General features: G+C 35.5%; 1 long non-coding RNA gene across 1 annotated transcript; it reads right to left on the bottom strand.

The window, feature by feature from the left end:
• Window positions 1-440: 440 nt before the first annotated feature.
• On the bottom strand, window positions 441-8,122 carry LOC311580818. The gene is made up of 3 exons (XR_014773589.1): window positions 6,093-8,122; window positions 5,962-6,006; window positions 441-586 (listed from the first exon to the last, which is right to left on the bottom strand). It is a non-coding gene; the product is annotated as an uncharacterized lncRNA (long non-coding RNA).
• Window positions 8,123-9,263: the final 1,141 nt, after the last annotated feature.

The following is a 9,263-nucleotide window of genomic DNA, read 5'->3' on the forward strand; positions in this document are numbered from 1 at the left end:
TTTAATAAGAATCTCTTTTAAGGTGTGATTAGCTCTTTCTAGAACTGCTTTTCTTATATGATTGTGTGAAATACCAGGATGCAAAAACTATCTTCATCTTTTTTGATACATATGTGGGAGCATTGTCAGTCTTAATTTGTGCCTGTACCCTGTAATAACATTATTTCCAATAAATTTGTAATTACACAATCAGCCTTTTCAGAACTTAAAGCAGTTGCCCATTGAAACCCTGAATATATATCAATGCTATGATGTGCATACTTTTGGTTTCCAAGTTCTGCAAAATGAAACAGATCTATCTGCCAGATTTCATTCCTTTTGGTACTAGTAGGGTTACTTCCAGAAGGCAATGGAGTTTGGTTATACAGAGGACACATTGGACACTTTTTTTTTTCAGTTAATAGGTTTAAGTTTTAATCCAGATGAATAGTGATGTGCAGATGCAGATACAGTCAGGAAGAGCACACCTTGAGATATACATTTCCATTACTACTCTTCAAGTTTGCTGTGCATGCTGTTTACAGAAGGCATAGGTGGCAGCCTGTGAAACTCCACACAAGGTAGTACAATAACAAACACAAAGACACTGTATGGAAAAAGAGATGAAGAAACATCAACTAATCTTTTTTTTTTTTTTTTACAATTTGGGGAATGACATTGAGAATAAATGGAAAAATAAGGCTAAAAATATTTAATTTAATTCTTGTGACATAGACATTAGTCAGTAATAACAAATGCTGGTCTTAAAAGACAGTTAAATCATTCTCACATATATAAGCACCCTCCCCCCCACACACAATTACAGGATCATTGATCCAATGGTCCAGACACAATGCTAAAAATTTCATTTTGCTATTTATTCATGCACATAAACTCAAGTGATAATGGTGAGATAGCTTATATTGCCATTCATCAATGCTATCTTATAATCTGCTAATAAATACTAGTTGTTGGTCACATCAAGATAATCCTATAGGCACATGTGAGGAAACAATATTTTTTTTGTTTGTCATGGCGCAATGGTAGCACATCTGACTCCAGAGGACACTTTTAAAGTATTTCTTTGGCTTGTTGCGAAATGATAGAGAGTTTTCCTTTAAACCTTTACTGTTAACATGATGCTTTTTTTTTTTTTTAATTTTTGTGGCTTCTAACATATGTCCTATTTGTAATTGGTCAATTTCCTCATTTCCTTGTGCCAAAGGACTAGGTAAACCTCTTTGAGACCAAATATGAGTAACATATAATGGATAGTTTCTACTTCTGATGGTATGCTGCAGTTCCATAAATAACAAAATCAATTCCGAGTTATCAGGAGTAAATTTGGCAGCTTCTATATGCAGAACGGCTCTTTTGTATTTTGAGAGTCAGTAATTCTATTGGGATTCAGGAAAATCTAATAATACCATAAGGATTGCATACAATTCTGATTTTTGTACTCAGGTATATGGGCTTTTGATCACCTTGCTTATTTTTATCTAATAACTAGCCATTTTCGTCTTGTTTGCATCAGTCTAGAATATTTGTGTCCCTGGAATTGGTGTTCTCTTTACAATACATGGAAGAATCCAGTTAGTTTATTTTTTTTATAAACAGTATATGTTTGCTTTTCTGGTGTTTGTTATTAATTACTACAATCTCTTTGTCAATCTTTATTGATTAACCATAATTATATATTATCTCAGCATTAGTAGAAGCAGTACAACTTAAGCTGGGTCTTTCCTGACAATTGACACAGTCTTATCCTACCTTTTAAATAAATTCAGAAATTTTTTCTATGTATGTCTTCAATTTTTTAGTTTGTTTATGTGCTAAGAAAGTTCATTCTATACAAGGGATGGGATAACCATTGAGATGGAACAAGAATAAATTAATAATAAAAGAAAAATAAAAAAATAAAAAAATAAACCGTTCCCTCCTCAAAAAAGAAAGAAAAGAAAACAAAGAGTTCTTTCTTGTTTATAGCAAGAAAAAGAATACTTTATTTCAAAGCAAACATAAAAAAAAAGAAAATCCATTCTATAAGATTATCCCCCCTTTGCATAATGAGACCAGTAGCAGAATGAGTTGAAGGCCAAATAACGAAACTACAATCAAGTTTAAGGTCGATTCTATCCACATACATATCTTGTCTTTGTTCTACCAGAATTTAGCTTTTTCTGCTTCAGACAGTAGACACATTGGACTGTTTAAATCTGAATCTCCTTGTAATGTTTGAAAAAATTAATTAAATCATAAGTAGCTAACCCTATGTGTTTGACAGACATATATATTCATGAGGAAGGAATCTTTTACAACAATGGGGTACTCAAATTAATATTCCTGTAATCACAGAGACAGACAATGGTGAAATTGGGGGTGAAATGGTAGCTCCTACCACACTTGGGATCAAAACAAAAACATGTCTACATCCACTACATTTGGAGGCTTCCTCCTTCCTTTCCTAGAGATCCAATACTGATCAATACAACCAAGGAGACCTGTCTCCCTGAAACCCAGTTGGGAATCTATCCAATTTATTCACCTCTATTATCCTCAAGGCACTTTTTATGCTGTGTATACAGCTTCTACTTGATTCTGAATCATCTTCCAGGGGGACATGAATCCTACTACTGTAAGACCATGAAGGAATTTACTTTTCAAGTAATGGCCACTGCAATCATATGATGAGTAATCCACTCCTGTACCAGTCTCTTTCTCTTTTTGTATACTATTGATGGGACTGTATATTTCTGTTTTCTCTTTGTCTGGACCTTGCTCAATAGACTGCCACATACCCATCTTACTCCACGAATGCCATCTGTTAATAGCCAAGAAGGTTGCCCACTTATATTGTCTGTACTTACACAGTCATAGCTACTTCTCCGCCAACCCTTTGTTTTATGGTAAGAAGTTCTGTGTCTTTAGTTAAAGTGCATTGGAGTTCTGAAAAGTCTGGTTGAAAACTAGCCAGATGAGATACCAAAAGAGTAGATATATCAGATCTCTCAAAAGGTAAGAGTTGCTATGCATAGCCTCAATAAGAAGTTAGTCCCAGTGGTCCCAGTGGTCCCAGTGGACTCAAAGGAAAAAAAATCTGAAAGAATTTACTTTACCAAAGGACTTTGGTTTCTTGAATCAATTAAGCAATATACCTTTTATTGTAACATTTATTTTCTCTGTCTTTCCTGAAAACTGGGAATGTCAGGCACAACAGAGGTTAAATTGGATCTCCAGTTTCTCTCTGAGAGAGTTCAGCTTTGAAGGCCAGCCCTTTGACATTTTGTATGTTCTGTCTGCAGTAATAAGACCCTAGGATCAAGTTCATTTAAGTGGGCCTTCATTTCACCCAGTGCATTCTCTGTTTTGCAAAGAAAATCCTTGACAAATTCAGTAAAGTGTCCTCTCATGATCTAGTTAAGTCTATCTTAGATATCATTACAAAAGAAAATCAAATGTATGCAAATAATACCAATCTCCTATGTAAGACTATTCTAGGACTCAAATCAGATCTTCTCACCTGTCAAAGGATCTGCAGTTAATTGGCATACCTCTCTTGTTAGTGCTCTCTCTCTCTCTCTCTCTCTCTCTCTCTCTCTCTCTCTCTCTCTCTCTCTCACACACACACACACACACACACACAGAAAGAGAGAGAGAGAGAGAGAGAGAGAGAGAGAGAGAGAGAGAGAGAGAGAGAGAGAGAGAGAGAGAGAGAGAGAGAGAGAGAGAGAGAGAGAGAGAGAGATATTTCAAAGAAAAGGCTTCATTAAAAATTGTAGACACCAAATAATACTCATGACAAAGAAGGGATACTTTGAGTATCTATTTATTCTACTTAATTCAGTAATAATGGAAGGCTTCTGTGTTTTTTAAGCAAATCACGTCATTTCACCCTATTATATAAATCAGAAACTTAAGAGCAACATTTAAAAAAACAGAAGAAAAAGATGTGTAAATTTTCCATGGCTGTGAAGACTTCATAAATTTCTATACAAATATATTTTATAGTAAGAGATAATATTTCTATGAAATGACATTTACACAATAAACAATTTACCTTCCTCGGAGGAGTTTATTATCTAAGGATGGAGCTTTCTTTTTGTCACTGTGTAGACAGATGAACTATTTTTCTCTATGCTATGAACACATCTTTGTTCCCCATTCTTCCCTCTTGAAGAATGTTAGGATAGTATAACCTTCTCTTGTTTTATTCTGATGTGTAATAAGCCTTTCACACAGTTGTGCCTATTCCACAGCAGATATCTATCTGCCATAGATTTTTTTCTGGCACTTCTGTTACTTCTTAAGGGAGTATCATCAATTTATTTTGAATCAAATTCCAAAGCCACTTCCTAGTGTCAAGCGAGGTGCCCCTCTTTCATGCAGAGAGGCATTCTATAAAAGCATATTTGCTTTTTTGAGACCATCTTTACTGGCTCTTCTTGAAAGGAGCTTTTATTGAAATTTTGTAAAAATAGCAAATCCATACACCAACATTTTTTGCGCATATTTTCAGTGTGGTCAGATTTCCATTAAAGACCTGGTCCTTTGATTCTATTCAGCTAATCTCACAGTTTTCAGCTAATCTCATAGTTTTTGGTGGGCTATGATTACATTAAATTATCAATAAAAATGGAATTTTAGACCTGTTAGCTATTAGCCAAACTCTTCAAGTTAACTCCTAATTTGAGTTGCTGCAAAAATGGTCTTACGGAAAGTGGTTGCCTTTATTAAAATGAGAAAAATTTAATAATGATTAGTTGGTTGCAATAAACCTACTCATTTTGTGTAGGTTTTATGTGGCTGCTGAAACAGATTACCCTCACATTTGCAGCTTAAATTATAAAATCTTATAGTGTTATAGGCATGGAATTTCAGGTTCGAAAATGAAGATTTCATGTGAAGAGCATGACTTGTATAGGTTGTTTGGAAATCTGTTCTTTATGTTTCTTGCATCTATTGGCCACCCATGTGCCTTGGTTTGTGGTTACTTCTCAGAATTATCATCTTCTGACATTTGCTTCAGTGCATCCTGGTTTCCAACATTTACCTTCCTGGATCCTGCTGAAATACACTGTCACAATAAAAAATCTCCCAGTATATGTCAGGAATCTCTCCATACAAGTATCTTTATCTTGGCTGTATTTAAAGGTCTGTTTGCCATATAAAACTTGTGACTCTGTGATTTTTAGGCTCTGTGGCTATTGCAAAATTGTGTTTGGGGTATAACCACTACTATCTCTACAACACTGGAGAATATTGGTTTTGCAATATCTATTACATACAAGGTAGGTGTCTGAGTGATAGACACATTAACACATCAGCAGTTCACTGGAGAATTAGATACTGTGATTGTATATGGAAAATATAAATATATATGTCATATTTGAAGCTACAGAAGTAATATAAGAAATGGTTAAATGATCTTAATAGCATAACAAATAAGAGTACCTTTGTTGTAGCACATACCCAAATCTGCAGATTTAATTCCCAAATCTGGCACTAATTAATTATAATATTTTTCCTAGGATCAATGCTATCTAGCTCAAATGAAATGCAACAATATCACCTACATGATAATGTCTTGATAAGAACAGAATAAAAAACAAGTGCTCAGTAATTATCTATAACAGGTAGAAATCGTGGCAAGGCAAGAACCTGTGAATTCCCAACTTTGTTTAGAATGTGTAAGGGACATTTGGAATGCATTAGAGGAAAAAACAAGAGGATGGTTGAGAACAAGAGTCTTTCAAGGCTATCATTTGTACATTTCAGATTTTCTTTTCTGTTTTCAAGTGGTATATAATAATCCTTTTAAAGATTGGTGTCACTACGAATTTAGAGATAAAACCCAATAGTGGTAGGTGGGAAGCAAAAGAGGTAGGGAATGTTGAATAGCAATAGAATATTCTACATGTGGGTTTTTTTAAATTTCAAACAAAGCACAAAATGAAGTAGCTAAAGGTAATAGAGACCACTAACCTTCAGGAGACTGTGGGAGACTTTTTATCCAGTCCTGAAAATAACCTAATAGAATAAAGAAAAGGATTTAATGTTGCAAGAAAAAAAAGAATGCGATGAAGGGTTTTGTCCATGAGGTGCCATGTGACTACCTTTGTGAGCAGATTGCTGGACATTGGTCTACCACAGGGTTCTCAGTGGCAAGGTAAATGTGGCATAGCAGATGGAGTTAAAGAGGGAGTATATGGAAATTCTTCCCATAGTATCCTTTATTTTGCAATAACAATAGTAAAATATCCAAATCAATCCAGAATATCAGGCAGTACATTCATTTTGGTGATCTAACCTTTTCTGCATGTTATAGGACTTCTTAGAGCTTCCTTCTCTTAAGGAATCTCTATACACTTACTCTTCCCTCATGATCAAGACTTTATTTTGTCACACTTTTTCTGTTATTGCTCTTATTATTAATGCTCCAATATTAATTACTTTTATACTGTGTCTTCTCTTCATCTTCTCCTTTCCTTTCATCTTGTTATGAAGATGTCTGACTGTAACATGATTTTTATGTCCACTGCCCAATGAAACCAGTTTTCAGTCTCGTGAAATGTTTCCAGTTGCAAAATCTACAGTGCTTAACTTCTATAGCTTTGGGAGTACTATAATGCACTTCACATTCTTCATGTCAGCTTCAAGTTAACTTTTCCTTTACTCTTTGATCTTTATTCACAAAGATTCCCTCTCCTTTTTGCGAGCATCTGTTCCCATCATTCCTTGTGGAGATCAAGGATGGCTGTCTTTGTGTTGTTCTATGTTTGATCCTGTCTAATATTTTTCTCTTTCTGCAAAGTTGTTACAACAGTCCATTCTGTGGGTCTTATTTTACCTCTGAAAGGATCTTAAATATACATCCAGTCTTAACTCTTTTCTTGACTTTCAGACATATGTACACTAATATTTCTTACAGGAAGAAGTGTCAGAATCTATCACATTTTAAATTTCTGCTCATAGTACTTATAATATGCTATATTTGTAGTATAACAAGTATCTAAATCATGAATAAATGTGTGTATCAATGATGGCTCACATCTTTTATAAAGTGCTTGCCCCATCATTTATTCTAATGACTACTTTCTATTTCTTTCACTGTGTTTGGTTTCCTCTGTAATCCTATTTCCAATGATGTTGTTCAGACTTATATGTACACTAGGACAATTTATTTGGTATTTAATTGTTCAATGTATAATTGAATATTGTCATCACAAAAGAAATTAATTTTAGCCTTTTGCACACTAGGGAAGACATTCATTTAGCCCCAGCACTCATCACTAATATTTTGAGGTTCGAACTCCAAATCATGTTATTAGGTGATTGCAGGACCTTCGGATTAAAATTAGTCATTATAATATATTACTGGTAATAATATTCATATACTGTATGATCTCTCTCTCTTTCCATGCTTTGTGATGTGATTATCTCAGGCCACCGGTTCACTTACTGTGAAGCAATAGCTAAGAAACAACAAGAAAGGAGAGGTAGGCACATCCTTGTCCAGTAAGGGGCCTGGTAACCTAGTCTGAGCTCGTCTTTTTAGTGCCCAAGTTTTTTCTCCCCATTGGAAACAACATCACAGGGTTCAATTTGCTTCTTGTCAATCCCATCGAAGACAAGAAACAAAAGATCCACAGAGTAACTCTGGGCTACCGTTGGTTATTGTCCAGAATGAATTATTTAAGTGATCCAGAAGTTTTCGGTACAGAAAGACAGGTTTGTTTCTACGTTTTTCGTTTGTTTGATTGTTTCTTGTGTCTGGAGAATAAACAAAAGGAGAAATCCTAACAGACACTGGTTCAGTCACGTGCCTGGAATTGAGAGTGAGTAACCACCAGATCAATGAGGCTGGAGGCAGCAGCTCCTCATCAGCGAAAGCAGCGCAGGTGCGGACAGATAAAAGAGGCGGGGATACTGAACCGGTGTTGGTGAGAGTGGCATCTCTGGATCCCTGTTGCCCTGTGCTTCACGGCGATGGGATAGGAGCCTTCCCATGATGCTGAATTATCCTCCTACAAATTCACCACCTTGGACATGAGATTGAGATTGCTTGACGCTAACCTTAAACCAGATTGAGAGCTGCTGATATTAAACAAAGGGGGAAAGATCACTGCTGTCCTCCTTCCTCAACTCATCCCATCATCGGTTGTAGCAAAAAAGAAAGCAAAACGTCACAGTTGGAGACATTCCATAATGTATGAATGAATGTATGTATCCACTTAAACATTCTTGGTGAATTTTCTTTGGATCAGCTATATTTTGCTCCTTAGAAACATTTACTGAAGTCTTATAATGCTGAACACAAGATAGTTACTGAAATTGTGTGGTATATCTGCTTTGAGAGTACAGAATTAATAAAAACCAACAACAAATATGCATTTACATGCAGTAATTAGATGAGTGAAGGAAAACTATAAGAAAAGGGGGAGCTGCATTGAAGGGAGCATGTTGGAGGGTGACTAGATAAGATTAGGCAGATGAACCCTGAGAAAGGCTCATAGCACATGCACAAGCAAAGTAAGCCCTCTTAGTGACAGCACAAGGCTGTGTGACCCACCACAGGCAGAAAACGACTTAGCATGTGTCCTTGAGGACATTAGGACCTTTAAGTAAGGCAGAGGTGCATTCATGTGCTTGGTTCCAGTATCAGGAAGAAAAGGAGATCACTCAACACACTGAACCAAATTTAAATACAATCTAAAACTTAATGCTTTGTGTGGGCAACTTCAGAACACTTACTTTTTTGTTCTTCAGTTTTTAACCTGTAAGTATCAAAGCTCTCTTTGAGACTATAGTAGGTATTATATCATTGTATGAGTTAGTAAAGGTATTAAGACATGTGATATAAGTGTATTAAAGATATAATCCTGTTTGGAGGCTCGGAGCCAACGTGGTCAGTAAAATAAGAGAAGAGATTAACACAGCTTTTGTTTTTTGTTTTTTGTTTTGGTTTGGTTTTGGTTTTGGTTTGGCTTTTCGAGACAAGGTTTCTCTGTATAGCTTTAGCTGTCCTTGACTCATTTGGAGGATCAGGCTGTACTCAAAATCACAGATATCTGCCTGCCTCTGGCTTCCCAAATGCTAGGATTAAAGGCATGCACCACCATGTCTGGCTATAGACACCCTTTAGCTGAGACATAAAAGCCAAAATATATGCCTACATGTACAGTCAGAGAAAGTAAATAAGCAACATAAAAGTTTAATGGATAATTAAAATAAAAAGATAAACTATAGGGTGGTAAAACATGCTTTGTTATTAAATATTATCAACA

The sequence above is a fragment of the Acomys minous genome (assembly GCF_964271855.1).
Source record: "Acomys minous genome assembly, chromosome: 13".
Taxonomy (NCBI): Eukaryota; Metazoa; Chordata; class Mammalia; order Rodentia; family Muridae; genus Acomys; species Acomys minous.